Source organism: Lactuca saligna, chromosome 8 (genome assembly GCF_052625555.1).
Source record: "Lactuca saligna cultivar CGN05327 chromosome 8, ASM5262555v1, whole genome shotgun sequence".
NCBI lineage: Eukaryota > Viridiplantae > Streptophyta > Magnoliopsida > Asterales > Asteraceae > Lactuca > Lactuca saligna.
Window position 1 is genome coordinate 61,971,825 of NC_136424.1, and position 7,490 is coordinate 61,979,314.

General features: G+C 39.0%; 1 long non-coding RNA gene across 3 annotated transcripts; it reads left to right on the forward strand.

The window, feature by feature from the left end:
• The first annotated feature begins 289 nt into the window (after positions 1-289).
• On the forward strand, positions 290-5,470 carry LOC145011586 (uncharacterized). 3 transcript variants are annotated; one of them, XR_013664181.1, is made up of 5 exons: positions 290-539; positions 677-721; positions 852-961; positions 1,059-1,183; positions 5,336-5,470. It is a non-coding gene; the product is annotated as an uncharacterized LOC145011586 (long non-coding RNA). The 3 variants fall into 3 exon arrangements; XR_013664180.1 differs by lacking the exon at positions 5,336-5,470 and adding an exon at positions 1,355-1,455; XR_013664179.1 differs by lacking the exon at positions 5,336-5,470 and having other exon boundaries at positions 1,059-1,455.
• The last annotated feature ends 2,020 nt before the right edge of the window (positions 5,471-7,490 follow it).

A 7,490-nucleotide genomic window follows, 5' to 3' on the forward strand; every position in this document is an offset into this window, starting at 1 on the left:
TTATTATTATAATCAATCTATTTTTAGAAATAGTTAGATTTCTTTTATAAGATAGTATATATATATATATATATATATATATATATATATATATATATATATATATATTAGTATCTTATAATACACATATAAATGTAGGCCCCACTAAAATTAAGACTAAAGTCTTAAAAAACAAGGAAATACAGTCTTCATCTTAGATTAGTTTTTTTATTTTTCTATTGATTATTCTACACCGTTAGATATCAGGGAAAAAATTTGGGCGGCATTAGGGCTTTGTTTAAAGTTTGAAAAAAAAGACATTTCATATTCACTCGGTCTGCACAAAAGAGATTTTGGGCGGCACTGATCTTGTCTCTCTCTCAAACGAAATCCATGGAAACCTGAAAACACCAACACGCATCGCCACCCAAATGCGCTGCATTGGACCACGATCTCTCCACCACTGCTGCTAGATCTGCATACACTCACCCACCATCGCTGCTAGATCCGTAAATCCCAAACTCTCATCGGTATGGAAACCCTAAAACACCACCACCGAGGTCGTTCTCTCTCCGTCTTCGACCTATTTCTTTTTCTCATATGAATAAAAGCTTTTTCGTTTGTTTCTTTCTTATTAGACCAAATCACTATTTATAAACTGTTTTCTCAAACATTGTTTGTATGTGTGTGTTTGAAGGTCTAGGTTCTCTCCGGTGAACAACTTGGTCCTATTAAATCTTAGGTTAGCTTTTTTTTTTTGTTTTTGGCTATCGCGGGTTGCACTTATTCCGAGTTGGTTCGATTCTTACGTTTTGGTATCTCAAGTCCGATTTTTTGTTTTTTATTCCCTGGTTATGTTCGATTCTTCACAGACGAAGAAATAAGGGAGACTCTTACTTGGCAGACCAAGAACAAAAGCAACAAAATTTTCCTTGCAAAGTCTCATAAAAAGATACTGGACCAATACTTGCAGAGATTATAGGTATGTACTACTTTTTTCATTTTTTCTCTTTAGTTTAATTAATAAGACTAATTATTCTTTTATTTGTGTTGGTTTGTGTTTTTATTAACATGGTCAGATATTGATATGAGCAAAGTTCAAAAAACTTTGAGAAATGTGGATGAAAGTTAATACCCCTCTTACTCCAAACGTCATCCCACCTTAAGTATTCCCAAATTTACCCCTGCTGACTTGCAATCTGATGTAAGTATGAATGAAAAATTTTCTATCGCATATCTCTATTTCAAAAAGGAAATATTTTGGCTTTTAAGTGTTGTATGTTTATATATATGTTTGTGTGTTGTGTGTGTGTGCGTGTGTGTTTAATGAACATGCTTTGATAAGTTCATATATGATGAAATGTAATTGTTACAGGAAATTAGATATAAGGGGCTTGATGGCCGATAAGCTAAAACCTTACCTGATGTGAACTTTGGTATCTAACAATGAAACAAACCAAGTTGTGGTTGTTATAAGAGTATGATCAAATTTTATTTGTTAAGAATGGTATGAATTAAAGGTATATTAATTTCTATTGTTTCTTGGTTTCAGTATAGCAAAGTTGTTCTTCTATACAAACAAAATATATGAGATTTATATGAAAAATAAAGATGTTCAATTTTTATCGTGTCATAATAATCTTGATTATGGGGTTGATTTGTGCATTTGAGTTCCACTATAATTCTTTTTTTTTCCATTTAAAGAAATATTTTTAGTTAACTTAATTTTTTTTATTATCTTAGTTTTGTGCTAAATGACCATTTCTTGCATTTAACCTCTTTATACTAAATTGCAGCTAAAGAAATAAAGAAGGAAAAATGAGTATGATCATGTTAAAGTCAAACATGTAAAAAAATTCAAGTACATTTTTTTTTGGTATTAAGTCATAAATTCATTCTCCTTTTGGTATCTATTATATAAGTGTAAATTTATTTTGATTTTCTATTTAACTGTTTTTCTACTTGGCCATTTTTTGCACTTAAAGTACATTTTCCTGATTGGTTGGTATTTTAAAATTACATTATCCTACTTTAGTAGATCTTTAAAATACAATGCTTTCACAAGAAAGAAATGTATGTACAATGTTGCGATAGAAAAAAAAATCGAAGTACAATCTTAATGTCTAATGCCCAAAGTATGTATAATTCAAAATATTTTTGTAAGTATGTTTCTATTACAAATTAAAACTAGAGTGTGTTGTTATTAGTTGTGATTTCATGTAGGAGTTGTGAGACTAAAAAAAAAAGATGGCTTTGTTACTACAAAAACAAAATGCCATAATGCTCCAGGTTTCATTTCCTTGTTTTCTTGTTGTAATATAAAGATTATAAAGTAGGATGCTAAATGGAACAAATAATTGCAAATATGTTTCTATTTCTTGCATTTCGCACTAATAATTTTGACTTGCTTCTGAGATGGCTCTAGGCACCAAAATTTGGAATGGTTTGCCCATCCATATTTTGCAATGAAGAAATTACTCGGTTTATAAAAGTTTGTGATATCCTGATTGACTATTTTTCATTAGCTTTTGGATTATGCGAGTAATATGTTAGAATAGCCCTTCTGGAGGCATATAATGGGGGTTAATGAACAACTTGCTTCTATTCTGACGCAAAAATTGTTCAAAGAGTAAAAAACAATTGAAATGTCTTCAAGGGGATTATATATTTATTGCATAGTTGAGTAAAATAAGAAAAATTTAACTACAAATGACCACATGTCGAAATATTGAGTTCATGAAATCTCTTTCTGATGAAGTTCGTCGGGTCTGTGAAGAAGATGATACCAAAAAGTGTGTTTATTTGATTAATTTCATGCAATTTGTTTTATAAATGCGTTTTTTCCTAATCTCTATCGATTATTGAAGAAAATGGTACCATAGGGTATATTAAAAGAGAAAATATTCTTAGCATTTTTTTTAATAATTTGAGATTGTGGTAAGAATAGCTAAATTTTGTTTGCCATGTGGAGGATAATTATTAAACATCAAAATATAAAAGAACATAAACAATGATACTTAATATAAAAAATAAATGAGGCTTTGGGAAAAATGTCTCATTTATAAATATACTATGATTGAATTAGTTTCACAATTTAAATATATAAATAAACCCTTAATATACAATCTTTTTACATATTTTATTTTCAATTATTATTTTATAAATTTCTATGAATGTAAATGTCAAAATTGTTGTACATTTAATAATTTAAACCTAAAAGATGCGACTAAATATATTAAAATGCTTTCTATTTATGAATTTGTCAATTCTTTTTTGACCTACTAGCAATTCTAATGTTGAAAAATAATGATAATATTGTCTGACTAACCCAAAACTGTAAAAAAAAGTGCTTGTAGAAATAGAAACATAGTAAATCATATTGTTTTCCAAAAACATATGATTTTTCTGTAACATCCCGAAATAGCAAGGGTTGAGTAGAAGGGCTAAAAGTGTAATTTGGGAAAGAGTGATTCGACGAGTCCATGGATGGACTCGGCGAGTAGAATCGCGACTTGGTCGCGTGTTAAATAGCCGACTCGGCGAGTCAATGAGATGGACTCGGCGAGTAGGCGCTAAGTGGAGAAAACCCTAATTCTCGGGGTTGAGCCCTATATAAAGAGCATTACGTTTCCTCCCCAGCCTCTTTATCACCCTTTGAGTCCCTGAAACCCTAAAATCGTGGAGAAGCACCATTGTTGAGTGGATTGGGGCTTGGAGAAGTATTTCTTGAAGAAAGTTTGGAAGTTTGAAGGTGTGGAGCAAGGGGCTTTGCTTGGATTCGAGTTCCTTGCAGATTGGGGCGTTCTTTTGAGGTAATATCTCGTTCTTAGGTTGTTGTTATCTTGTTTATTCGTTTTGGGGTTTGAGGGAAGCTTATCTTGGGTGATATTGGAATCTAGAGGTTAGATCTGAGGTTGCTACCTCAGATCTGGAATGGAGGAGAGTTGGAATGTAGGAAAGTCCCTGTGTTGAGTGTTGGATGAAGCTATCTTGTCCCAAACCTTAGCCCTAATGTGCAAAATGCATAGATCTCTTTGGATTCACGTAAAGATTGCCACTTTACGTGATGGATGAGTTGTAGGAGGCTAGATCTATGTTTTGGATCAATTGCATGGTTTGGAACGCTTCTGTTTGGATGCAGACCGGTGGTACTCGGCGAGTTACATGGGTGGACTCGATGAGTTGCTTGAAGATGAGCTGGAACTCGACGAGTTTGATGAACAACTCGGCGAGTAGGTTGAAGATAGCCTTAGACTCGGCGAGTCTGTTCTTGGACTCAGCGAGTCTTGTCGAAGAGTCCAAATATTTTCTAGTTGAGTCGAGAACCGGCGAGTCAAGGGATGACTCGGTGAGTTGTGTGCGAGTGGACTCAGAGTTGTTGGACTCGGTGAGTCTCGGGGCGACTCGGCGAGTTAGGTCGCAGATTGAGTGAAGTTTTGAGTATGGGAACTCGGCGAGTCATAGGGTTGACTCGGCGAGTAGGGTCAGTCAGGGGTTGACTTTGACCTAGTAATTGACCAAGGGTTAACCAGTGGTTTCCAGGGGTATTTTGGTAATTGTTGATTATGGTTTTGAGTTCAGTGCATTGGTGGCTGTCCAGTGGTGGAGATCGTATCAGGGATCGGAGCAGCTTGGGTTATCTGTTCAGTCGGCAGTTTCGAGGTGAGTTATCCTCACTATATCTATAGGGTTTAAGGCACCAAGGCCGACCCTTTTATCAGATGGAAATCCGGGTAATTGTCTGTTGTATGATATTGCGGGATATGGGCCGGAAGGCGTTACGTTATGGGCCGGAAGGCATTACATGTTGTGGGCCGGAAGGCAATGCGATGTGGACCGGAAGGTCATGGCCTGGAAAGGCGTATGTGCATAGTTATTATGTTGGCTGAGTCGTAGGGTGATGTTATGCTAGTGATCGGCTAGGTTGGTATCTTGGTTAGGGTAATGATATGTTATGTGATCTGTTGATCGAATTGCTAACTGTGAACTGTTGTATGATTACATGTTATGTGTGTAGTTGTCTGGTCTGGAGTGTAACCCGGTATGCATGGTTGTTCTATGTTCTGTCATGATATATATATATATATATATATATATATATATATATATATATATATATATATATATATATATATATATATATATATATATATATGCTTTTACGTTGCGGGCCGGAAGGCGATATGTTATGGGCCGGAAGGCAATATGTTATGGGCCGGAAGGCAATGTGTTATGGGCCGGAAGGCGATATGTTTTGGACCAGAAGGTTGTGGCCTGGAAGGGTGTATATGTGGTTGGTATTTTGGGGGTATCTCACTAAGCTTTTGGGCTTATAGTTGTGGTTTTATGTTTTCAGGTTCTCAGGAGTCTGTGGCAAGGCAAGGGTGTGATCGTACCGTTCCTCGCGTTGGTGTTTTATGAAATGGACCTGGGAAAATACCCTGTTAAATAATGTATTGAAAACCTTTTTGTAACAACGTTATTAAAATGGGTTGTTTTGAAAAGTTTTAATTGTTTCGAAATTTTGGTCGTTACAAGTTGGTATCGGAGCCTTGGTTTGAGTGAATTGGAGGAACACTTGTGTGACTCCAGTCTCAAATCGAGGAAGGTTTTAAAAAAGAAATTAAAATGGTTTTAAAATTAAGTAAAAGGAGGACGCGGAGGTACGATCAGCCGGAGCCAGTAAGTAACCCCGAATTACCATTCATGACATTTGTTTTATTGAGCTTTGATAGAACAGAATGCTAGAGTAGGCTAGGGATCTTCAGGAATTCATGTTAATGTTGCCTGATTGTGATGCCTGTAGCCTAGGTTTCCTTATGGGAGATTCTCAGTGTTCCTCTAGTGGTGAGGGTTGAGCGTTGTTATGTATGTTTCTCTAGAGTGTTGTGGTAGTACTTCATACAAATATGGGTAGGTGTGGAAGGTAGTATGGGCCCGTACTACTAAAAGCACAGGACCCATACGCGTATCAGGGAAACCATGATCTCTAGGGTTGGGTTGAGAGTTGGTTCCCGGGATAGTGGGAAGAGTCTGAGGTTTTCTAGTATATTTTCAGTGTGGAGATTTTGAGGCATGCTGGAAGCGGATCCGGGCCAGGATCGGGTGCAGGATGAGGAGTTGCGGACGGGTCAGTACCGCCCGAGGTTATCGGTCAGATGAGTACGCACGAGTTGGATGCGAGGATTCACGAGATCCTGCATGATGAGGTTGCTGCATTGTTCCGGGCTAAGTTGCCAGAGTTGTTTGGGTCGATCAAGACCGCCATGGTTGAGTATTTTGATGAGCGCTATGCGGCTCTCGCGGAGATGGCTGCCGCGGTGGCTACAGTGGCTGTAGCAGCGGTAGGGGGAGGAGCTGATAGGGATTTTCAGTATCGGGACTTCGATAATACGGAGCCTCCCACCTTCGATGGGGTTCAGAACCCGATTGTTGCTATGAGATGGTTATCGGAAGTGGAGGGGTGTTTCTTCATGTGTTCATGCCCTGCTGATCTGAGGGTGAGGTGTGCTCTGAACTTGTTGAGGCTCGGGGCAAGGGATTGGTGGAGATTGATCACGAGGTCATACTCGGATGCGCAGAGGGTTGCAGTTTCATGGGATCAGTTCAGAGAGATGTTCAGTAGTCGTTATGTTCCGCAGGTAGAGAGGGAGAGGTTGGCTCAAGAGTTCCTTGAGCTGAAGTAGGATTCGGAGTCGGTGATTGAGATCACCGGGATGTTCACTGAGAGGGTGATGTTTTGCCCTGAGTTCGCTTCGGAGCAGCCTCAGATGTCCCGATATCTGAGTATGCTAAAGAGAGACATCAGACAGTTTGTGTCCGCACAGAGGTGCGGGACATTGTTGGAGTTGTAGGAGGCCGCTAGGCGGCGTGAGTTAGAGATTGAGTTGCAGTTGCGTGAGCTGAGGCAAGCTCCGGTTCAGTTGGAGTCGACAACGAAACGGTCTAAGACTGTTGATTCCAGGATGGGGGATCTGAGCAGCCACACTTGTGGGAGGAGTCACACCGGAGTTTGCAGGTCCGGTGGTGCATGACGCAAGTGTGGAAAGGAGGGGTACTATGCGAGGGATTGTCGGCGGTCAGCGCCGGTTCGGGATTTGAGGATTTGCTATCACTGTCATCAGGTTGGACATATGAGGGTCAACTGTCCACAGTTTTCCGCGGAACCGGTGCAGGCTCCAGCACCGGCCACTTTGAGGATTTCAGGAGAAGGTCAGGGTGGAGCGGAGCCCCCAAGGGCTCAGGGTCGTGCTTATTAGCTTGCGGCAGAGGAAGTCAGAGCAGTGCCGGATGCAGCTGCGGGTATGTTTCTTTCATGATGTCATGTTACCTTGCGATTATTGTGGTGTATTGTTTGTGCTGGTATCTTTGTGTGGTTTTTGATGCGGTATTTGTCGTTTTGCGGGTTGAGGTTTTGGTTATGGATTTGTGTTTTGGGTTTTCGTCTTGGTATCCGTTGTTCGTTGAGGGTTTGGCATGGTTATGGATTTGTGTTTCGGGTTTTCGTCTTG